The 25,309-nt window shown below is 43.1% G+C and overlaps 1 protein-coding gene across 4 annotated transcripts in view; it reads left to right on the forward strand.

Moving 5' to 3' along the window:
* The first annotated feature begins 4,296 nt into the window (after positions 1 to 4,296).
* LOC131693715 (cyclin-dependent kinase 12) overlaps positions 4,297 to 25,309 on the forward strand; it is a 72,954-nt gene continuing 51,941 nt past the window's right edge. For all 4 annotated transcript variants that reach the window (XM_058981793.1, XM_058981794.1, XM_058981795.1 and 1 more), the window contains exon 1: positions 4,297 to 4,868. The gene's annotated coding sequence lies outside the window, so the exon portion shown is untranslated. The remainder of the gene's footprint in view (positions 4,869 to 25,309) is intronic.

A 25,309-nucleotide genomic window follows, 5' to 3' on the forward strand; every position in this document is an offset into this window, starting at 1 on the left:
TATTTTTACATTTTTTGCCGAGAATCCGTTTCTCCCGCGGGACGGAAGTTATTAAAAGATTACCAAGTATAGCTAATCAAACAAGTGGTAAAAAATTTTCGCCGCACAACAGCTGAACGAAAAGATGCCAACTCTGCAGCCGTATGTCCTCACCACTTCATCGACCGGGAAGAAAATCCACGTCCAAAAAATTTATAATTTCGTGTACAACCGTTATACCTACGCAAACAACCATCTGGAGTTAAGCAACAACTGCTCTAGGCTCATAAACCAACTACCGTTACTTATATTGTTCAAATCAAGATGCTACAAAGTATTATTTTGTGCACTGATCTCGATCCAACATTCTGTATCGAATAACCAGTCTCAATATTCAACCGATTCAACAGCAGCACAACATCAAAAGCAACTTCGCATCCAGCAGCTACCAATAAACCCTCAAAAAAGAACCATAACAATTACAGTTTAGAACCCACAAATCAACAACATGCTGGCAGATTGTGTTGCTCAAATTCTTCAGGAAAAGTATTTCCAATATCAGCAGCAAAACACCGTTCAAACCAGAGATACTAGTACGTCGTCTTATTGTATATGAACTAACGACAATTCAGCTCATTACGGCGTTGTGCCGTTGCACCGGGGTGAGTTATTTGTAGACATAAAATCAGCCTAACGCCTCTTTGCTACTTTAGTGGCTGTTCGAGACGTTACAACATACCGATTTCCCTCAAAGCACGCATGATAAAAATAAAACTTTAACGGTCGCAGATCAAACACATTCACCCTGGAGCTGGGATTCTGTCTGCAACAGGAAATGTGCATTATACAAAATGGTATTCCAATTCACATGCTGACGGATCTCAACAACCTGCGGGAAATGGGGAACACCATAATGGGCGAGATAGTGATCCATCGTCACTCAATATTTGTGAACAAAGTGCGCAAGAAAGAGTACTGTTCTAACCGAAAGAACACGGAAACAATAATTGTAACACTTCTGTGCCGGTGGCAGTTGTTCCAGTAACACAGAGTTCCGCATAAAAATCAGTTCCCGTTAGTATCTCGTCCATGCTTTCGGTACCGTGATTGATGGATGTTTATTTTTAGGTCCAATCCCGAGGGGTGTTCCCAGAGCGCAGAATTATACTACCTGGATCAAGGAAAGGTGCCAGTGGAGGACAAACTGTCAATGAAGTTCCACAAAAGAAACCACCACACCACTTGTGCCGATCGGAAACTTTGATATGAAATCGGATGTTTTCCAACCACTTTTTCCTTGAGTCTTATGACGAGAATGATGATGATATCTGCTATTCAAAATTGAAAATTGCCTGGAATCATTGAAAAAAGATTCGTCTTGTTCCACCGATCAAATTGGTATCTTAAATACTCGTCCGTTTGGATAACTTACTTTGAATACTTTTAGAGCATACAACGAAAATTGATCACAAGCTCGCACAATGTAATACTAATGAGAAATATTCCCGTCTAAGCTGATCAGGGATGCCAGGTACACAGATTAGTCTGTTTCACAGATTTTCAATGTTCTGCACAGATTTTTAAAACTGCGCAGATTTCCAGTTTTCTCTTTTAATGCACAGATTTCCACAGTTTTCTGTTATAATGCACAGACTAGTACAGATTTTTGACCTCGCGCTCAATTTTTGCCTCGAGTAAAAACTAAAAACAGGTCGCCATTTCTTTGAAAGAAAAATCTATTTCACCAAATCGATTTTATTGAATCAATAAAATCGATGTTGTCAAACATCGAACCGAAAAGATCGGATACAAAAAATCGATTTTTCAAACTGAAAAAAATCGATTTTGAAAAAATCGCATCGACATTGCCCATTCCTATAGGAATCTAAGATTCGCCACTTCGGCGTCTAAGTAATTACGAATGCATGGGAACAAACAATGCGCCTTTTCAGATGAAATTCTGGGCCCTATTCTCACAGTCACGTCACGTAGTGACTAGAACAAAATTTTCTTCTAGTCGCTAGGTGACGTGACTGCGAGAATAGGGCCCTCTATAAATTTACCCTCATCAACCAAATAGACCGTTTGTAAAAATCGGATCTCGATTGCGATTCAATGAGCGGGGAATACCTGTAAATGCCTGTCTCAGCAATTTACTGAATTGAGACCAGCAGCTATCGCCACTGCGCGGACCAAAGAAAACAATCTGGAGGTTTCCTCCGATATTGCCAGTCGACAACCTGAACACAGTTTCTCCGTTATCACTTGAAGTTCGATGCAGCATGTGATGCAAAAGGAGTGTTTAAGGTTACACAAAAAATCTTCAAATACATGGACCGAGACATTGATGAAAACGTGATCGCTCATAAACCGGACGTTTTTAATCCAAATAAATTTTTAGACTACTCCAGGGCATTACGATATGCTGTGTCTTAATAAAAAGGAGCAACTATTAAGCAATAAATAAAACTTTTCGACTCTTTCAAACACTATTTTATCTTAATAATTTCAGTTATATGATTCATGTTATTATACAATTAGGATGCACCCGATCGAGATGTGAGCGGAAGGTATATTTTCACCGAGTTTCTCGGTCTTCCGATAACGATGAACGAGCTAAAATCAAGCAACTTAAGTTTCACTATCGCACAGTTCTTATGACACAATACTTTCACAAAGCACTGTTATCAGTATTGCCTGGCTATTTGATTTTGCTTCCGTTTTATTCTGCGATTTCCTTTCCTTGCAACTTGGTGATCTCTCCGCATATCGGTATAATAAATCCAGTTCCGGTCGACAGGCAGATAACTTGAAGGTCCTCGGCGTATTTTTAGCTCCTGCATCCCCTGTCAATGACATACCAGTTTTGGCTATAGCCCTAGAGCAAAAAATTGAGTTGTCCAAAAGAAATTCCGCGAAACCCGCATATATTACCTTTTCAGTATACAAATTTGATGGTCTCTTTAGCCGTGGGAAAAAGTTTGATTGTTCTAGCATCGTACATGTCTTTGGCAATGGAATCTTTACTTCGACTGTTAGATCTAGCTCGTACAACAGTTTAAAATAATTAGTTTGCTACTTACAAGCATCTAGGTATCAATACTTACCCTAATTCGGTAGCTCCCGCTCCTGCCTTGGCTCAGTGATCGGAAACAACGGCCTCAAAAGCTCCAGTTTGCGCATAACTTTTTTTTTATCATGCTCCGTCAGATGTAAACAATAAAAAATAGCAAATCCAGCGCACACTAAGAATAAGTTCGAAAACATGTTCGAAAATTCCTCAATGCAATATTTGCTTATAAAGTGTATAAAATTATAATGTCGCTATAATTCTACGAAAACATTATAAATTTATAATATTTTATAATTTATTGGAAGTGTCACGCCCCTTGCCTAGGTCTATATATTTCCCTGGTCGATAGTTTTTAAATTTATTGAATTTAAAATTGAAAACAAGCTGAAGAAATGACGATTATTAATAAAACGAAAATCAGTTGAAACTTGGAAATTTCTATTTAAATCTTTACTGTGTATTGAAAATCTGTACACGGAAACGAAAAACTACCTAAAATTGAGTTCCTTTGACTCAATCTCGTGGTATCGTGGGGGAACTTAATATTAGGTAAACCGTGTTGAAGGTAGTTTCCATTTAACCACGGCAAAAATTACAACTCATTGATAGGTTTTTTATACTCAAATTTAAGTTGAATTTACCTAATTTTGAGTTCACCCCAAACAACTCAAAAGTACCTTCCTCCACGGAAGACCTCGACTGAGTCGAATCTCTCTTTTTTTTTGACAACACTAATAAGTGCGAAAGCGACGCACAACTCAAAAGTAAGTTGAAAGAACTTATTCTGCAGGTTGTTTTATTTAACCGTGTATTTTGCATCAGGTCTGACCTGCGCTCAAAAATCTGTGTAATACTGATCAAACTGTAAGAATGGCAGCTCTGCTAGTAGGTAATAGATTTTAATAGAGCACTCTAGTTAGAGTGTGGCCAAGAGACCATGACGTATTCAAACGAACATGAAATTTGACGTATTTCTCTTGTGTATACGTCAAATTCCATGTTCGTTTGGATACGTCATGACCTCTTGGCCACACTCTAACTAGAGTGCTCTAGATTTTAAGCGTGGTGCGTTTTTGCGGTTTTTACCGTTTTTACACCCCTCGCACTCTTGTGACGTTCGTGCTTCACCTGCGCATTCACTTCTGTCACTGCTCATTTTTCATCCTTTTCGTGCATGCAGGCATGAAGGCGAGCTTAGCGCCATATTGATCTGGCCGCTGCTGCCTCATTCATTTGCACACTACGACACGAGCAACGACGACGACGACCACGATCTCGCCCATCGTAATCGTCTGTCGTTCTCTGCATTTGCAGAACGAAGAAAAAAGTCTTCTGAATTTTCTAATGAAATTTTCGCTAACTTTTCTCGTTCGAAAATGATCGAAAAATGCCCGTATGCGTAGCGCCAGTCGCGAACTTGAAATTGAGCGTAGAATTTTCGCATTAGCATCCGTTTCGGTGGGATAAAAAGTAGTTTGTAAAGTGGAAGTTTTCTGCTTGGAATGAAGCAAGACCGTCATTTGCCACAGCGAGTGTGAGCCATCACGGGAACACTCTGGAATAAATTTAAACGAAAACGAAGCAAGTGTTACGGCAGTGCGTGTGGAAACTCGTTGTTACGTATAAAAACATCGGAACCGTTCCGGTTTCTCGTGGTGAAAACACCCTGCACGAAAGATAGTGACAGAATTAAACTTCCGGAAGGTAGCAAGCAGCTTTGTGGTGATATCAGTGTAGAAAACAGTGCTGCTTTAATTGTGTAGACCTCAGTCCAAAACGTAAACAGTTCCGCAAATGTTCCGGTGGTTTTCCAGAGGTAAGTAGTACCGATTTTTTAAGTATTATTGTACTACAGCATATGCTAGTGTTAACAAGTAACAGCATTATAGTATCTCCGGATGATCGTCTGCGATGTAGCGCTCCTTGGTGGGCAGAATGTGCAATTTTGACGTTTCTTGACTGGCTCTACTGCTTCCTATAATAACCTGTGAAAGTAGGCAGAGCTCAGCCCTAGCGAAACAAAAATGTTAGAAATGGTCCATCAACTGATGTGGTAATGCTTTCTCAAGAAAGATATATTTCGACACCTAACAAGTGATATCTAGTGTACTGATAGCGATCGAAACTACCAAAAACAGGTATGGCTTCATGTCCACAAAAAATCAGTCGTAATTCAAGAACTTTTCTCAATTTGCTACAACTTAGTCTAACTACTGTTAGTGTGATCAATATTTGAAGAAAAGGTAAATAGAGTATAGGTATTTTTGAGCAAAGTACCATCTTGTTAGTTGATGAAATATGAATTTCAATTCAAGATAGATCCTAAAGTGTAGCTGCACTATAAAACAATAAATTAATTCATCTTTTTATAAGGGTTTTACCCAACTTACATGCATGTTGTCTTGCTCGTTTGATAACAAATGAACATGCTCCCTCCATCTGGAAACCAAACCTCTATAACACGAACCTATCTCGATTGTTTATTATAACCGGTGCCAAGGAGCTGCTCTGTTGATCTTCCTAAAAATCCACATGTCGGTTGTGATCTCCGCTAACAGATTCTGAAGCATTTTTTTTTTGCTTGCTCTGAGTCTCCAAAGTGTATCCGCTGCAAGCATTAGGCTCCTTGGCTGATTCTTCTCGTATGTTGCTCTTTATCACTATACATCTATCCAATGTAATTTGTGCCGAGGGGTAGGGGAGACCGGGGCTGGTTGGCCGAGTTTTGCTTTCGGAATTTGTGCACTCATTCTGGTTAGACTTTTTGATAAAACAGTTTGCGCTGTCTTGATGATACAACCTTTGAGCACACGTATTTTTTTCATTCATGAAAAATAATCAAAGAAAAAGTTATTAGTACACAAATGCAATAATAAAAATCGGACAACCAACCACAAGGCTGGGTTAGGTTGGCTGAGTTTGGTAAAATAAGTGAAACACGTCAAATGCATCAGTGGAAAACCTTTAATAATTTAAAAAACATCATTTTTCGTATATAGGTAAAAAAAAATCCTTTCTTCACTTTTTAGTCTTTTTAACCTTTTTTGACTTCGGCTGCTTTAGTTTTACTAGCTTTTCTACTTTTTTTTTCTCCGCCAGCGTACGCTTACGTTTGATTTCATTTTTCTCCTACTCCAATTGTTGCGGAATTGGTCAAAATTTGACTCGATAGGCGTTTACGACCTTGTTGCTTCTAAGAATTAGATCGTGCACTCGCCTTGGGGAGAGATCTGACGTCTTTGCGGAGCCTTACATCTAGAGCAGATTCTATGGCAATAGAATGGACGAGTTTTGTTCGGCGTTGGGTCGATCTCTGACAAATTCTGCCAGAAACTCCTCAGGAGGAAAAATTTCAGGGTTGAAGGGGCACTCGCCCGAGGCTTTGAAACCAGCTCGAATATTGTTCGGTGTGCATGCGAGTGGAAATGCACTGGCTACGATTCCCGGAATATCGTAGATGGTCACTGTTTTACCTGAGTTGAACTACAACATTTGAATAAATTTAGTGCCTCAATCGACATATGGGAATCATGGTTGTCGAGCACTAATAAAACTGGTCTTGATGTGCTCGGTCTGACATAGTGAATGAAATGTTTAGCAAAATCATCGAAAACATTTTCTGTTATCCAGCCACTTGGGTGTGCTGCTCCTGCACTGCCGCTTGAACCATCACGGATAAAGTGATCTTTGAAGTGGACTCTTGCAAAGACGAAAAACGGAGGAGTGGCTTTACCTGAAGCCGATACAGCTGCTATTAATGTCACCAAAGTCCCTCTTTCAGCTAACCTAACTCTGCCAATTTGTTTTTTTTTTCCGACGAGTGACGATACGATTTCGCTTTTGGACAGTTCTAACACAGACTAACAGACATAACACTATGAGGGAATTCCCTCAAAAAACATCGATCCGACAATTTTCCCAGAACACTAGCTCCACCTTTTATTCACAGTCCCAATCACTCATTTACTGGTGGGTTACCCCTCAGGTTTGAGAACAATTTTTCACTAGTGGTCTATCTCCCATATGCTTGTTCATATGTCAGTGGCGCCATAATTTCAAATGTGGCCACAGTCCCAACTACAAATATATTTAAAATGACCGTTACAGCGGGCGAAGCTTTGTTTTTGAGTGTTATGTCTGTTAGTCTGTGGTTCTAACGCCAATTTGGTCAACGTTCCAAATTTCAGCTGGTTCAATCTTATGACGACCAAGGACTACTTTCAGATTATCAAAAAAAAAATTCACATTTGTCGGATTGAAGCTCGTTGCTCGGGACAAACTGGTAGCCTCTGGAGTGCGTATCGACAACGTATTGTTTCTCTTCAAGAACGATGAAAACCAATCTGCACCAGCCATTTTGTGTTCATCCCAAGATGATGGCATGGTGCGGTTCCACGCTCTACGCCAAATTTAGAACTCGGCCAACCAGCCCCGCACAAAACTCGGTCAACCTACCCCAATACATATTTTCGAAAATAATCACGATTTACGCAAACAAATATGAGGTTACACTGGTAACCGTTATACCATTTCCATGGGTTTTGAATACCATTTCCAGCCGTACCAAGTTTTGGAAATCGGATGTAAATTGATTCGCGTTACACATATTACTTTACAAAAACAAATTTAGTCACCAGCGCCGGAAAAAGAATAAGCGTGCTCCTGTACAAACGACACCACCAAAACACCTGAAATTACGCCGGTACATGGGTGATCTAATACCCCACCAAAATCACTATAGATGTCGCTACTGTGCATAATCGCCTTTTCATAAAAGACACTTGCCCCTTCGGCCAACCAGCCCCGGTCACCCCTACTGGAAAATTGCGTTTGCAGTTGCTGCCTACATTGTAGCATGTTTTCAGGAAGATCCTCGTGGCATGCACGCCTCATAAAGTTACATATTCTAAGGTGTTCCGTTGAAGACATCCTGCTCACTCGACAGTTTATCTCCCGGGTGAACCGAGTGCATTCTGCAGTCGAGGCATGATGATGCCGGGTTGCAAGCTATCTGAGAGAACAGGAGCTCGATACGAAGCGTGGCTCTCAAAATCTGATGTTTCACGCGATTATTCGTCTACCCCAGCCTCCTGGCAATCCTATACCATCATATGGAGTTTGACAGCGACCGACATATATGGGGCGTTATAGCTATAAAGCCCCAAACAAAGAATTATGTTCGGCACTACACGCTCATTAAAAATAACTCAAAAGTGAGTGACCAGCCACTCAATTCCATAACAAGTACACATGGTCAAAAATTGAGTTTTCCTCACTTACTCAGTTTTGAGTTAGGGTACAAAATGTCATTTTTGAGTACTTTTTACGCAAAGACAAAATTTGAAATTTAACCGATCTGTATTTTTAATAATACTAACAAACGCATTAATCGGTATTTAAAATTCCACTTACCTGTATCTCTAGTTATTAATACGATGCTTATAAATTTATTCCGAGGTCCTTTCTTCTTTTCCCTGTAAATAGGATCTCGTGCTACTGGATATGCAAAATAATAAAGTATGTTATTTTAAAAAAGAAACCACACTAGCGAAAACTTACCTTTTAGTTTTCCGAATGTCTCCTCGTTGATTCTTTTGCTGTTGAATCAACATTTGAAACTATTTTCAATTTTTTGTGTGCGGGCTGTTCCACTTCGTGCACCAGTAAGTTTTTTTTTTCACTCAAATAGTTGATAATTTCATGGTTACTCCAGAGTTTAGTCAATTCTACTCAAATCGATACTCATTTTTTGACAGTTTGCCCCGGTTTTTGAAATTGAGTAGTGGAAATCAAATTTTGAGTAGTTTTGAATGAGCGTGTATGCTCGATATTCAAGCATTCCACACGACGTTTTGCATCTTGTGGGATGATTTAATATCATATCATTCAGAAAATCGACATTTTGTAACTAAATACAGCTTCTAATCATTCGGTTCAAAATCAATGTTTTGCCTTTCATAGCAGTGATGCTGGCTGTATAGAGACGTCGTCCTTGACAGGGGGCTGGTCTACCCACCATGTAGAATCTTATGTCGTTTTCGATTGAGAACCTAGAAACTAACCCAGGTTAGTTGCTTCAAACGAACGTTTTTAATGAAACTGAGTTGGGTTCTCGCCAAACAGCAGTGGTGTGAGCGAACCTGAAATATATTTCAGGTTGGAACCCAACCCGGTTTTCAGTTCAGTGGCGCATAACCTAGGTTGGAAACTGGCTTCAAACAAACGGTTTGACAGCAGTTAGGTCCGAAACTGAGTTAGTTTCTGCTTCAAGCGAAAACGACATTAGTGTGAGCAGTTGTTGTACTATGTCCCTACTCCTTGAGTTGAACACAAGGTTGAACAGGTAAGAAAATTGAAGAAGAATAACCCAGCCCGGGAACAACTTGACAGCTCCCATATATTGAATTCATAGGCAAATTTTGTGGTGATTTGGTGATGTCATGGCGGCTCGAATGGAGCAAAATTTGAAAAAGGTGCATCCCATTTACTATTTTCCATATTTAAAAAACAAACAATTTAAGCATTTATATCATCAAATTTATTTCACACTTCACATTAGAAACTGTACTCATTCCCCCTTACTTAAACAGAACCATAGATTCCATTTGAAATTTGAAAAATCCAAAAGAAAATAAATCGATTTTCGGAAATACAAGAAGATGACTTTCAAAATCAAGCCACTAGGGCAGCTGACCCAATAGTTGCGATAGCAGGTATAGTTGTGATAGTGGTGAAAATTGGTTGTTTTTGATCAATTAAATAAATATAAGGGAAAAACATCAGTTTATAAATTTGATATTTCTAATATTACTTAGAATACTACAAGAATTTGTGCTGTAATAGTATCAAATATCTGCATAAAATGCTTTTTCTTTGCGGACTACATAACGACGTAGCGCGCTAACCATTTCGCTAGCAGGACTAGTTTTTTTCTATGCGTATAACTAAGTGAAAACTAAACCGATTGTGTATATTTTTACATATACTTTTTACTAAGAAGTTAAACCGTGCTTTCCAATATCAAAAGTTGTTTTGACTATTCTTTCGCAGAAAAAAGTGTATTACAACTATTGGGCCAGGGTAACCTAACATGTCGGTATAGTTGTAATAGTAGAGCCAGTTGTTTTTCTAAGTCCATAACTAAGTGAAAACATAACCCACCATGCATATTTTTACATATGCATTCTAATACTAAGTTAAACTGTACTTTTCAATATCAAAAAGTATAGTTTTGGCTATTTTTTCGCATAAAACGTGTATTACAACTATTGGGCCAATACGGTCTGCCATGTCGGTATAGTTGTAATAGTAATAGCTTTATTTTTATAACTGCAAAGCTAAGTAAAATCAAAACACAACATGAATATTTATACATATGCATAAAAATAAGTTAAACTGCAGTTTCCAGTATGAAACAAATAGCTTTGGCTATTTGTTCTCATAAAAACGTATAGCACGACTATTGGGTCAAATCAGCCTGCAATGTTGGTATAGTTGTGTTACCTGTTGCATTAGTTGTACTACCATTTCCGGTCATCCCAAACTGGTATGGATAGATGTTTTCATTTTTGTTTCCACTGCTGTTCACATATTTTTATTCTGGTTCACTTTTTAATCGCCTGCTCTCTCAGTCCAGCTACCACTGACATGAGAGTTTGGTTTTTTTTCTATTCTCTGCATACATATTTCGGGAATTTGTAACATCTTTTTTCCATTCAATAGGTTGGGGTCGTTGTAACGAGGTTGACAACTTCAAAGTGACAATACATTACGAAAATTACGTTCAATGAAAAAATAGAAATAAGTACACAAGCAGCCAGTTGTTAAATTGATTATTCGTAATTATCCTTATTTACTATTTTTACTCTTTATGATTTTTAACCAACAACACAAAAACACCTTTAACCTTTAAAAAACAAAAATCAAATTTGTTACAATTGTTTCAGAAATCTGTTATTTATCGTTACGGGACCATATGATACTTTGACATCCAAACGGCAACTCACGGCCCCACGAAAACCTGTTCAGGAATGTCCGTTTCGGCGTCAAATAATGAATTTTGATACCCATATTGCCAGGATCCCATTGAAATTTACAAATGGTATTCCAATACCAGATCATTCCTCCGAAACATCCGAAATCCCGATAACCAGATGAATTCATCCGGTTCATTTTCACAGAGTCTAAAAGTAGATAGGTTTCTGAATCCAAAACAGTTAATAGGGTCAAAATGGGTTAGAAAATGCCGCAGTTATGAGTATTTCAATTTTTGGGTACCCGGGTGTCCTTGTCGGCCTGTTACGGGGTAAAAAAATCTAGAAGCCCTTGCTCAGGCCCCTGTTTTCCACATCATCAATTTTATTCCCCAAAACGCTAAGATTGGGGATGTTCTAAGATGTCACTAAATACCAATCCCCAGCTTGGAGAAGAACGCTGGAATTTTATGGATTGAAATATGAAAAGATACCCGGGTATCCTGTCGAACACATTACTCTAAAAACAAAAAAACTGAAAATACATCAATGATTGTTAACCCATTCATGCCCATGTTGTTTGTGGACAACAACGTTTTCAAACAGCTATAACTTTTGATTAAGGCAAAATTTACTCACAAAAACTAGTAAGGGTTATTAATGTGACTATTGCCTTTCATTTGAGTATTAATAGTTTCAAGGACCAGATATAGAACTGAAGTTATTGCAATTAGTCTGATTGGATTCCGATGGAGCAGTGCTGCCAGGAACAGTTTACGTTGACGACGAAAAATGAATTTTTCATATATCTTCGTTATGTTGCAATATTATTGCAAATTTATAAAATTTATCAATTTAGATTGTTTTTGGCTACATTTTCCACGCAATTGGACTATTGTAAATATTCTAGGAGAATTGTATTGAGCATTGGAAGATAAAAATTGAGCAGCTTCTAACACTGCGAGGGAAGCACCTATCTTTATGAAAAAATCCTTTTCGTGTTTCTTGACCCCACGGTTTTTAAGGAAAACTGGTTTTGAAACCCTGCATGCACTAGAAAAAAGTTGGGCATGAAAGGGTTAATGGTATTATACTATTGGAATTCGATAATGTTTAATGTTCGAATCATTATATTCGTTAAAATGGTACGAAATAACCCATGTGAATGAGCGAAAACAAATATCACAACTATAGGAACATAGACTTCCAACTATAGGAACACTATCACAACTATTGGGTCTTACACAGCGTTTCCTTTTTTAAACATTTTGCTAAAAGTAAAGGTTTAACTTACATTTATGGATTTTTTTTAGATGTAGAATTGAAAAATCTTTCAAATAAATGCAAACACATAGCATATATAAGTAAATTTGAGTTAGTTTACTTTTAAAATTGCTGAGGTGTTGGCATAGTTCATCCACTATTGGGTCATCTCCCCTGCCACTTATATTCGGATTTCCGAATATCTTCCGAAACTAATCAACATCTCCTAAGGCATGAAATCCTCCGGTAGAGCTGAGGAAAATGCCAGAATAATTCTGAAGGGATCCATACCAAAACCATCACAACATCTTCCGGACAGAATTATTGCAAAAGTCGAACAAAGCTCTGGCCGAAGTCGAACAAAATTGTACATGCCTGACAGCATTCTTGCTGAAACCGAGCACTACTGGTTTGCTGCCAGAATTCTGATAAAAGCACACAAATTTTATTCAAAGCAAAAATCCTACATATAGTGTTTATTCTCCCGATCAAAATACTAGAATTCTTGACGTTCTTAATGAACTTCAAACAAGATGTCGCAGGTTCACGAATTGTTAAGCTTGGTGATTTACTTTCATTGGCCAAAATGTTTTTCATTTATATTTCATTTATAGCACCAATGATTTACCGATTACAAACTTCACACAACAAGAAAACCAAAGCATTTTAGGAAGGAAGAGAGCCGGTTGCTAAAAACAACGACTTCCAGCTAAATTTATAATAAGATTTATGTAACTTTGCTGACGGTTTAAAGGGATAAATTTATTCTCTAATAATAGGGATAAATTTATTCTCTAATAATAGTTTTCTTTATCCACATTTTGGAATACACTTTTTCTAAATGTTGTTCTAGCCGCATTGACGGCGTTCATAACACACGTAACGAAACACGCTTTTCTCTTGAAACTTTTTCGTGTCGTTGTTCGTGGTAGTCGTACAGAAAAGGCATACTAGCGCCACCATCAAATCGGTGGTACATATATGAAACAAGCACTATCTGTCAAGTTGTCCCTGGGTTGGAATAACCGGACAAATCCAAAACTTTTTTGGTACACTGGAATCAATTCAAATTTCTGTTAAGCATCCAAGATATTAATCTCTATGAACCAAATAGTACCTTAAGTTCATAATAGAGCATTTTGATAAGCAGAAAAGTAATTTCTTATCTGATTTTTGAAGTACATTTTTTCTCGAATCTCGGAACTCTGACTGAATCTAGCTGACTTGTATGCTTATTGGGCCAATAACGTAACAACTTTAGAAACAATATGCCGCATAACCGAGACCAAGGAAGCGGCGGCCCCTCGCAAGCCAACCTGTGATCCACTCGTTTGCCCGTATTACTGAAATATAGGGGATATTAATTCGACGGAGCGACAGCGATGTCGGACAGCACGTGAGTTGAAGCGATGTGGCGTAGCCACATTAGTCGTAAGCGTTTTTTATTAATTGGTAATGGGGAATAATCTAATTAATTTTGGTTCAAGTTCAATGTTAGTACTATTGGTGAACAAACTCATTTAAAGTCATTTTTTAACGTTTATTTTAAAAGACACGCACAGAAACCCTCAAACTTTGAGGATTTTTTCAGTGGCCTGGACTTAGTCTTTTGTGAACCAAACGACTCAGCTCAACAAATTGAGTAAATGTTTGTTATCGAGAAGGAGTCATCAAAAGACACCGCTGCAAATCCAAAAAACCTATTTTAATCCACCTAGCGGTGCAATTGTGCCTTTCTCAATCATGAATCACGAGAATGTGTGCGTTGTTTATATTCATTAAAAGCTTTTAAATGCATATATTACATTTTATTATTATACATCACATGACAACTATATACAGGAAAATAAATCATTATTCGAGTTCTAAAATTTTGAAAAAGAAAAAACAGCCACTGTAATATTGAACTAAAAAAGGTGCAAAATCGGCAAAGTCCCAAAAAGTCGAAAAAAATTTTCGAGATAACATAAAATCTCGACGTTTCATGCATTTCAATGATGTTTGGCATCGAAAATACGAATTCGATTTCTGAAATTTCATGGGGGTCCCCCGTTTGAAAAAAAAATTGAGTTCCGGCTTATATGGGAATTTCATATGTGACCGGACGATTTAGTCTATATTTCCGGACCCATATAAGCGATCCGTACGAAATTTTATAGACATCTATGGGGATATTATAGCTATAATTTGAGACTAAGTTTGTGAAAATCGGCCCAACAATTTCCGGGAAACTGATGTGAGTTCGTAAATTTTGAAAGATGGCCGCTTTTCCCGGGCACTTCCGGAACCGTCTATGGTGGTCAATGTAGTCAACGAAAGTTTGGTTGGCCGTCGGTGACCTAGAACAGCAAATTTAAGTTGTTTGAGACATTTTAGCGAAATTTTTACCTTTTTTGCTTTCATCGGAGTATCGGTTTGAATCACAATTTGCTATGTGATCGCACGCCACAACCTGTAACTCCGGAACCGGAAGTCGGATCGGGATGAAATTAAATAGCCATTTACGGGGACGCAATACCTTTCATTTGAGGCCAAGTTTAGTCGAATCGGTCTAGCCATCTCCGAGAAACCGATGTAACTGTTATTCTGAATTTAGATACTTCCGCCGGGGCTTCCGGAACCGATGATGGTGGCCAATGTGGCCAAATAGACTTTGAATGGATGTTAGTGACTTAATACTACAAATCGAATTAGTTGTGGTCATATTTTGGAAAAATTTTCACCTTTATACATTCATTGCAGAATTTATTAAAATCGACATTTTCTGCGTGTTCGTACTCATCACCCTGTACTTCCGGAACCGGAAGTCGGATCCATTAGAAATTCAATAGCAGCCTATGGGAACGTTGCACCTTTCATTTGAGACTAAGTTTGTCAAAATCGGTTCAGCCATCTCTGAGAAAAATGAGTGACATTTTTGGTCACATACACACACATACACACATGCATACATACATACATACACACATACATACATACACACATACATACATACATACACACATACATACACACACAGACATTTCTGGGCAACCCCCACAGTAAGCGTCCTATACAACGCTAATGCGGAGCTCTGGCGTGGCGGACATTTATTCTCGCGCTACTCGTGGGATCTGATATGGAGAACAAAAACAAAAATAGTAAACAAACGGAGGTGCCAAACCCCTTCGCTAGAGGTGGTTTGGCGAGGTCTCCACCCCGTGGGGAGAGTAGTGGAGCGACGAGTGCTGCATCTAATAGCACCAGTGACCCCCCAGTAGTGGTAGGAAATAGCCCTACCAACGCACTGGACGGGACATTATCGGCGATGCGCAAAGTGGTGGAGCAGCTCGATTCAATAATCGAGTACACTAGCGCAAAGCAATACATAAGCAAGGAGTTAAAACAGAGTCTCCTGGAACTCCGAAAAACTGTTCGTGTCGCAAGACAGAAACAGCAGGCTTATGCCAAGAGTGTGGAATGTCGGGAGAAGTCCGACAGATAAACCCAGACAGTGGCCTCCAAGAGGGAGGGAAGCGGGAAGGTCGATACAGGCACTCAGACAGTGGCCTTCACCTTCTATGGAGCAGCCACGTCGCTCGAAGCGGCGGCCGAGTTCCCCTCGAAGGGAAAAGGCAAGGGCAAGGGCAATCGTAAGACGTCGTCAAACGCGAAGCGCCCTAGGAAGTCGCCAGGAGAGGGTGCAAAAACCGACACCACACGGCGTGCAACCGTTAAGGCCAAACGCCGTCTGGTCGAGGTAAGCGAGGGCGAGAGTGACCAGCAACCAGCAACCCGGCCCGACCGGGGCAGGGGGGCGCTAACGCCTGGACGCTGGTCACCAAGAAGAAGCCGGCACCGACACCGGAGGTACCGCGGCCCGCGAAGAAGGCCAAGAACAGAGGCGAGGCCTTGTGGTTAAAAACCGACAAGGACAAATACGCCGATGTCCTAAAGTCGATGAAGGCGGCCGAAAGCCTTTCGGCCCTTGGGCAAGATGTGCGTAGCGTGAGACGCACCAACACGGGAGAAATGCTTCTGGTGCTGAAGCGAGGCGCACAATCTAGTGCGGTATACAAGGCCTTGGCCCAAGAGGTCCTTGGTGAAGGCGCCCAAGTCAGGTCGCTAGGGGCGGAAATGACTCTCCAGTGCAAGCATCTGAACGAGTTCACGACCGCAGAAGATGTCGTCGCAGCCGTTAAGGAACAATGCGACGTCACAATCGAGCGGGCCTCTGTGCGTTTTAGAGATGGACCCTCTGGCACCCAAGTAGCCTACCTCAGGCTACTGAAGGCGGATGCCAAAAAGGTAACCGAGAAAGGGAAGCTGAAGATCGGCTGGTCGGTATGCCCTATTAGCATACCCCAGCCGCCTTCAGTGGATAGGTGCTATCGGTGCCTTGAGTCCGGCCACAAAGCCTACGAGTGCAAGAACACAGACAGGAGCAAATTATGTCGTCGCTGCGGCGAGGAGGGGCATAAGGAGCGGGGTTGCACTAAGGCGTACAAGTGCCTTATCTGCACCGCTAAGAAGCAAGCCCATAAACATGCTATGGTCGGACCTTCGTGTCCCTTCGATGAGGCAAATAAGAAGAAGCCGTGAACGTCACACAGCTAAATCTTAACCATTGTGCAGCAGCCCAACAGCTGCTGTGGCAGTCGGTCTCGGAGTCGAGGACAGATGTCGTCCACCTATCAGACCCGTACAACATCCCTGTCGGCAACGGCAATTGGGTGTCGGACGGGTCTGGAATGGTGGCAATCTGTACAACGGGACGGTTCCCGGTTCAAGAGGTAATACACTCCTCCGCCGAGGGTGTGGCGATTGCCAAGGTCAATGGTGTGTTCTATTGCAGCTGCTACGCCCCACCAAGGTGGCCAATAGAACAGTTCAACCAGATGATCGACAGGCTCTCGTCGGACCTAGTGGGCCGGAAACCGGTAGTCATAGCGGGAGACTTTAACGCTTGGGCAGTGGAGTGGGGCAGCCGCTGTACAAATAGCAGGGGTCAAGCGCTAATGGAGGCGCTTGCGAAACTCGATACTGTGCTAGCTAATAATGACTCCGCTAATACATTCCGTAGAAGCGGAGTGGAGGCGTGGATTGACGTAACATTTTCCAGCCCGAGTCTGGCTCCAGGCATGGAATGGAGGGTAGACGAAGGCTACACCCATAGCGATCATTTAGCAATCCGCTTTACGATCAACTATGGTGTGCAGCATCCGAGGGCGGGAGATCCCTGTCAGGTACGCGGGTGAAAGTCCAATCACTTCGACAGCGAAGCTTTCACGCAGCCCTGGGACTGGAGGCCAACACCGACAGTCTAAGCGGGGATGCGCTGGTAGCTGTTCTATCATGCGCTGGTAGCTGTTCTATCACGCGCGGGCGACGCCGAGAAAAACACTGCCAAGAAACGGCAGATGCCCGGTATACTGGTGGAGTGCCGAGATTGCAGCTCTACGGTCAGCCTGCCTCAGAACTAGACGTAGGATGCAAAGAGCTCGCACCGAGGATGCAAGAGAGAACCGCCGTGAAGTGTTTCGAGCTGCGAAATTGGCACTTAACAAGGCCATTAAAAGCAGCAAGAGAGCGTGTTTCGACAACCTGTGTGAGAGTGCCAACGCGAATCCGTAGGGTGACGCCTGCAGGATTGTGATGGCCAAGACCAAAGGGGGCTCCTCACCCCCAGAACGGTCTCCGAACCGGTTGGCAACGATTATCGAAGTACTCTTCCCGTCTCGAGCCACAAGCCCCTGGCCACCTGCACTACGAGACAGTGCGGGCAGGGCCGAAATGGTGGCTCCAGGGACGAATGAAGAACTACTCGCAGTGGCTAAATCCCTAGCAATGAACAAAGCTCCAGGGCCGGATGGAGTTCCAAACAACGCTCTCAAGGCAGCGATCATAGCGAACCCGAACATGTTCAGGCTAGCTATGCAGAGATGCCTTGACGAGTGCCGTTTCCCCGATAGATGGAAAAGGCAGAAATTGGTGCTGTTGCCGAAGCCCGGGAAGCCGCCAGGCGACCCATCGGCGTACAGACCAATCTGTCTGATTGACACGACTGGCAAACTGCTTGAGAGGATCATCCTCAACAGGCTAACCCCGTATGCGGAAGGTACGGACGGTCTGTCAAGCAACCAGTTTGGCTTTCGGAAGGGTAAGTCCACAGTGCACGCTCTCAACTCAGTGATAAATACTGCCGAGATAACGATCCAACGGAAAAGGCGAGGTATTCGATACTGTGCGTTAGCGACACTTTGTTACGTTTATTTTGTTTAGTAACGTAATAAAATATAAGCCCTAAGATACAGTACAGAAACAAATGAAATGATTGTGAAATGAGAGGCAGATGTCGCCACGCACGTCAACAACAAAGCAACCCTGCATCAATCAGACAGTAGCAACTGTCACCGCAATACACACGCATACCACCCGTCGTCGAAGAAAATCTCGTTTGACGTGAGGAAGTAGCAACGGTGTCAGTCAGAAAAAGCAGACCGCGGAAGAGGCACTTTTTCGGAAAGAGGTTAGTGCGGAAAGTTTAAACGGCCGGAAGACAACCCGGAGTGGTTCGCTGTCGTGTCCAGTGAAGGGGACAGATCAGGCCAACAACGAACGATTGCGCGCGACTCGGTAAGCGTTGGCGAAATACTGGTGACGGGCCATCGAAGTCAGAAAGCCGCTCGAACAGTACGACATTGCCACGTGGGGGAGTTAACCTCAAAACGACGGTTCGCCGGCGACGCAACCGGTGGAGATTGGCGAACAAGGACCGATAAACTGATAAGGACTGAGGATTAGCGATCAACTATTTGCTCAAGCGGTAAGCTAGTGACAGTCCGCTCGAGACTAAACTAATATGCGACTTGTAATCGACAGGCATAAAAACGATTCACACAGATCGTCGGCAACAAGTGCAAAAGGTTGCGCGAACGCACCGCACGGAAAAGGCCTTCCAAAGGAAGTAGGTGGCAACAAGTTGAAGGACCAAATGGAGGCTAATTCCCATGTTGCCTCAGGGCCTTTATTTTCAGGTCTGAATCAGAGCGTACGGACAGCAAGCGGGTTCGGTCAGCAACCTACGAGGAAAGACGGCAGTACAGAACGAATCGATCGACTCTGAGTCTTCGACGACGACTATACGTCACACCAGCACGGAGGATGAGTTATCCGCGGGAGCATGACGGCACGGCCCATTGGTGTGAACGGCAGTATGCATCTCCGGGAAAAAACGGCGTGGCGGACATGGTAGGGGTGCACCCACAGCAAGCGTGAGTAAGAAGAAAAGAGAATAGGTAGAATAAGTAGATAGAGGAGAAGAGAGAACAGAAGGAGTAATGAGTAAAATAAAAAGCAGATAAAGCAGGGCAATGGAAGGAGAATAAAGTTTGTGTCGATGAAAATTTATGTTGTGGATTTTAGTTTCTTCAGTTTTGTGTGGCCTTTTACGAGCTTTCCGGGGCTGATCGAGGTTTTCGTTTCCCCCTCGACAGTCGCACACGCAACATTGGCGCCCAACTGAAAATCCACAAAAGTATACTACCGTTTAGCGAAATATTTTTTGGTTTAAGATTTTGGTTTTGTGCATATTATTATCTGGCCTACGATAATTTTATTTTAACCCTTACGCATATTTATACGAAATGGATTACACATTATTAACAGACGAAGAAGTGACCTATGAGTTGGCTCTACGTCACGTCGTCAACTTAGGTCCCACCACACATAGAGGGAAGGTGATTCGTCTCAAGGCGGTTATTCAAGAAGAATCCTTGAGAGATTTTAAACCCACTAGTTCAGACCATGTAATGAGTCCACAGTCCAACATTGAACTGTGTGAATCTCAGGTTCAACAACTGCACCTTAGCACTGAATCGGCCATTCACACAGCCGATAGTGCAGCTTTGAACCAAATCATAACACGTCTTAACCATTACCGTGATCGATTAAGATTAATTCGGTGCACGGGTGAACTGCGGGACACGCACGCATTGCTCACCATGCATGTTGAGGTGTTGTTGCGAAAAATTAAAAAGTCGAGTGTAGTGAATGATGTGCAGGATGAAAATACAGTGAATCAATCAAGACCGACTGGTGCAATCAGACGGACCATCAGCAAAGTAGATGAAGCAGTTGGAGGGAAAGAAGACAGCACGATCCCGCTGGATGGTAACCAAAGTCAAGAAACCACACCAACTCCAGTACCACAACCTCTTATGGCGTCCTTCTCGGATGGACAAGGCAGAGGATGGCGGCCCCTCAGTTCGTTTGAAGCACGCGACGACGATGATAGAAGGCAAGCAGACACAGGACGAGGTAGCAACTCACCACCACCTCCCTACATTCCACGAGGACCGGGAAGGGGGTCGCTGCTTACCAGTTCGTTTAATGTACGTGATGAGAATTACAGAAAACACACAGATTCAGACGGGTGGAATAATTCACTACCACCACCCTATATTTCAAGTAGAGATGAAAGGGGATATCATCCCGCAAGGGAGGAGGCAGTATCAGAAGCTCGCTGGTTGGAGGAGAGGATAAGGGAGGTACAGGACAGAGAGGAACGGAATCGAGAAGAATTCTGCAGGATGCGAAACGAGTTGGAGCGTCTAATCCGTCGAGAAAGACCAACGCCAGAACGGGGAGAGGAACGTAGGATGCAGAAGGCCGTACACAATTGGCCATTCAAATTTCGAGGCGAGAAGGATACGACATCACTCAACGTTTTCCTGGACCGCGTAGAAACCTTTGCTAGGTCGGAAGGTATGAGCGATGCAATGCTTCTGAGCTCCATCAAGCATTTACTTCAAGAAGACGCAATCGATTGGTACGCACGAGCAACTTCACAGCGCCTGCTGCATACATGGAACGACTTCAAGCGTGAAATTCGAAGAGAGTTTCTGCCAAGTGGTTATTCACAGATCCTTCGTCTGGAAGCCAGCTTCAGATACCAAGGGAAAGATGAGACGTTTGCGAAATACTATCGTGACATTGCAGCGCTCTTTCGCTTCGTGGAACCTCCAATCCCGGACGACGAAAAGTTTTTCGTAGTGAAAAAGAATATGAACGAAAACTATGCTGCTATCGTAACGGCAGCAAGGCCACGAACATTAGAAGAAATGGTCGAAGTATGTACTGGATATGATGAGACGAGAATGCTTCACAACAGACAACGCAGGATTCCGATTCCCCACAGTGCGTTACTTGAACCGAGCTTCGCTACCCCTGTAACAACAAACAGACCGATGCCGGTACCACAACAACAGCAACCATACCGGGTCAACAGAGTTCATTCGGTGGAGGTTGAAGGTTTTCCCGAGAGTGAAGCAGGAGAAGAAGATGTTGAGGACAAATGGCAGCACAGCATCGACGAACTCGTCGAGCAAGTTAACGCGTTGAAAATGAACCTGGAGAGTAAAACAGTGCGGCCAAACTTCACAATGCATAAGGAGCCGCAGCATAGGTTCGCAAATAGGTTCAACCGACTCGGCATGGAGCAGCAGCATAGCAGAGAAGCAGATCAATCATTCGTTCAGCATCAACAGTCGCAGGTAATGCACAGTCAACCGCGTCAATCGCAGCAGCAGATAGTTCAATCGAGAGTACAAGGCTGGCAACCAAGGCGGTGGACTCAAACCGCGATGGAAGAATCGAACGGTAACAACCAACGAAGTAACCGGTCGCAGCAAGCGCCAGAAAGGCAGAAAGAAATCCAATATGAAGAGAGGCAACTGAACAACCAACGATCATCAATCGTGTGCTGGAACTGTGACGAAGAGGGTCATCGGTTTATGGACTGTCCCAAACCACAGGCAATTCTTTTCTGTTACCGTTGCGGACGAAAGGGGTATTCGCTTCGCAGTTGTTTCACATGTCGCACAGACACGTCAAACTACCCAGCGGAGAACCAGCTATAGAGGGGAGCAGTTCTTCGCGCACTTTTGGACAACCCTTCGACATTCCTGAATTCAAAGACCTCAATTCTATCATTATTAATCCCGGAAGCGACAACCGTCCGCATGCCGTCATATCAGTGTTAGGGAAAGAGTTAATCGCTTTACTTGACAGCGGAGCAAACTGTTCTCTGTTAGGAGGAGGGAGAGTCGAACTGGCAGAGAAATACGGTCTACAGAAAGGAGCTGTCAGTGGCGGAATAAAAACGGCAGACGGTACAAAGCATAGAATCTCAAATTTTGTGTATCTTCCCATCGTGTACAACAACCGCAACGAGGTTCTACCCGTGTTGTTGGCACCATCAATCCCGGACTGTATCATTTTGGGAATGAATTTCTGGGACAAGTTTGGCGTAAAGGCAGTGTGTTGCGCAATTGAGGCGGAGAGTAAAGAGAAACAGAAAATAAATGACGATCAAGAGATGAAGCAGCTTACATCGGAACAGAAGAAGCGGTTGGAGCAAGCTATTCGAAAATTTCCGAAAGCACAAGAAGGAAAACTAGGTAGGACGAAATTATACGAGCATCGCATTGAGGTTGGAAACGCACCACCCCGCAAGCAACGGCACTATCCCATGTCACCGTATGTTCTACAAGAAGTGAATAGGGAGATCGATCGAATGATTGCACTAGATGTCATCGAGGAGGCTCAGTTTTCGCCATGGAACAACCCGTTGGTCGCCGTCAAAAAGAAGACAGGACAGTATCGTGTCTGCTTGGATGCCCGTCACCTCAATTCTATCATGATGAACGAAGGCTACCCAATCCCACAGATTGCAGCGATCACCAACAATCTCCGAAGCAGCAAATACATTTCATCGATTGACCTGAAAGACGCCTTCTGGCAATTGCCACTTCAGCTCGAATCGAGGCCGCTGACGGCTTTCACCGTTCCGTCTAGAGGCCACTTTCAGTTCAAGGTGGTGCCTTTCGGATTGTGCACAGCCAGCCAGGCCTTGGCGCGTCTCATGACGCACCTCTTCGCCGATCTGGAACCACTGGTATTCCATTACCTAGACGACATAATTATCTGCTCGGAAACTTTCGAAGAGCACATAGCCCTGCTCGAAGAAGTGGCCCGCAGGCTGCAACAGGCAAATCTCACGATTTCATCGGAGAAGTCGATGTTTTGCAGGAACAGCATGAAATACCTCGGCTACGTAATCGATGAACAAGGTTGGCGAGTAGATGACGAAAAAATCCAGGCCATCGTACAGTTTCCAGCTCCGACTACACGGAAAGAAGTACAGCGTTTCCTAGGTGTTTGCAACTGGTACCGACGGTTTATCGCGGGATTCTCACAGCTAGCAGCTCCACTCACGAACCTGACATCGGGGAAGACAAAGTTCCGCTGGATACCCGCAGCTGAAGAAGCTTTCCTTAAGTTAAAAGCAGCTCTAGTTTCGGCCCCGGTATTAGCCATGCCGGACTACAGCAAACCGTTTGCCATTGCATGCGATGCCAGCGATACGGCGATCGGAGCAGTATTAACGCAGGAGATAAACGGTGAAGAACATCCGATCAGCTACTTCTCGCAGAAGTTGTCATCGTCTGAGCGAAAGTACTCGGTCACCGAGCGGGAGTGTCTCGCAGTCATTCGAGCGATCGAGAAGTTTAGGGGCTACGTGGAAGGAATCAAATTCATCGTTCACTGCGACCATGCAGCCCTCAGCTATTTGAAGTCGATGAAGCACCCAACGGCCCTGATGAGCCGATGGCTATTGCGGCTAAATGCTTTCGATTTTGAGATCCGGTACAGAAAAGGTTCCATCAACGTTGTTCCAGATGCGCTCTCCAGAACGGTTTCGGAAGCAGTGTTCGAGGCTGATCAAGTGCAGGATCCGTGGTACAGAAAGCTGATGAAGAACGTAATGAACGGAGGTGATCAATTTCCAGACTTTCGCATTGCGAACAACACGCTGTTCAAGAACTGCCGTTGCAAGGATGAGGTTGGTGCTGTCCATCACAAGTGGAAACTGGTCGTTCCAAAAGAAGAACGGTTGCAACTAATCCGCAGATTCCACGACGAGCCAGCAGCTGCGCATTTAGGTCTCTACAAAACATGGCACAAACTACAAGCCCACTACTACTGGCCGCAGATGCAGCAGGAGATAAACGCCTACGTAAGGAACTGTGCAACCTGCAAAGCATGCAAAGCACCGGCAACGAGAATGATGCCGCAAATGGGGAATCTCAAGCCGGCGAAAATTCCATGGGAGATGATATCGGTTGACTTTGTCGGCCCACTCACACGTTCCAAGCGAGGAAACACGGTGTTATTGGTAGTAGTAGACTGGATCAGCAAGTACGTGATCGTCAAGCCAATGCGGCAAGCAGATTCGCAGAAAATGGTAGCGTTTTTAGAAGAAGAGGTATGCCTTAAGTTCTCACGCCCACGGCTAATATTATCCGACAATGGAAAGCAGTTTCAATCTATGGTTTTCAAATCCTGGCTTGCGAGACACAAGATCGGCCATATGAAAACAGCATTCTATTGTCCGCAGGTCAATAACACCGAACGCGTCAACCGAGTCGTAGTTACTTGCATCCGAGCGCTGCTGGACGGCGATCATCGAGAGTGGGATGAGAAGTTACCGGCAATCACGGCGGCAATAAACGCAGCAAGGCACGAAGCAACGGGCGTAAGTCCACACGAAGCGAATTTTGGACGGAACCTACTGTTGCATACAGACCTCTACACGCAGCAAGAACTGAACACTCCGGAGGATCCTAAGGTAGCGCAGGAAATGAGGCTATCGACCATTCGCCGAATTCAGAAGCTGATAACTGAACGCATCAAGAACAGCCACCAACGAGCAAAGCAGCGATACAACCTCCGCGCGAGATCTGTAGTATTCAAAGTCGGAGATCTGGTATGGAGGCGATCATTTGTACTCTCATCGAAAGCGGAACAGATCAGCAGCAAACTAGAGCCGAAATTCGTTCCGGCAATCGTCAAGGACATCCTTGGAACGAACCTGTACGTGTTAGAAGACATTTTGAGTGGGAAGAAAGGCAGGTATCACGCAAAGGATATCAAAGCCGACTGAAACGAACAAAGTCCAGCTATGTCGGCAGGTTCACCC

This window comes from Topomyia yanbarensis, chromosome 3, assembly GCF_030247195.1.
Source record: "Topomyia yanbarensis strain Yona2022 chromosome 3, ASM3024719v1, whole genome shotgun sequence".
Classification (NCBI taxonomy): domain Eukaryota; kingdom Metazoa; phylum Arthropoda; class Insecta; order Diptera; family Culicidae; genus Topomyia; species Topomyia yanbarensis.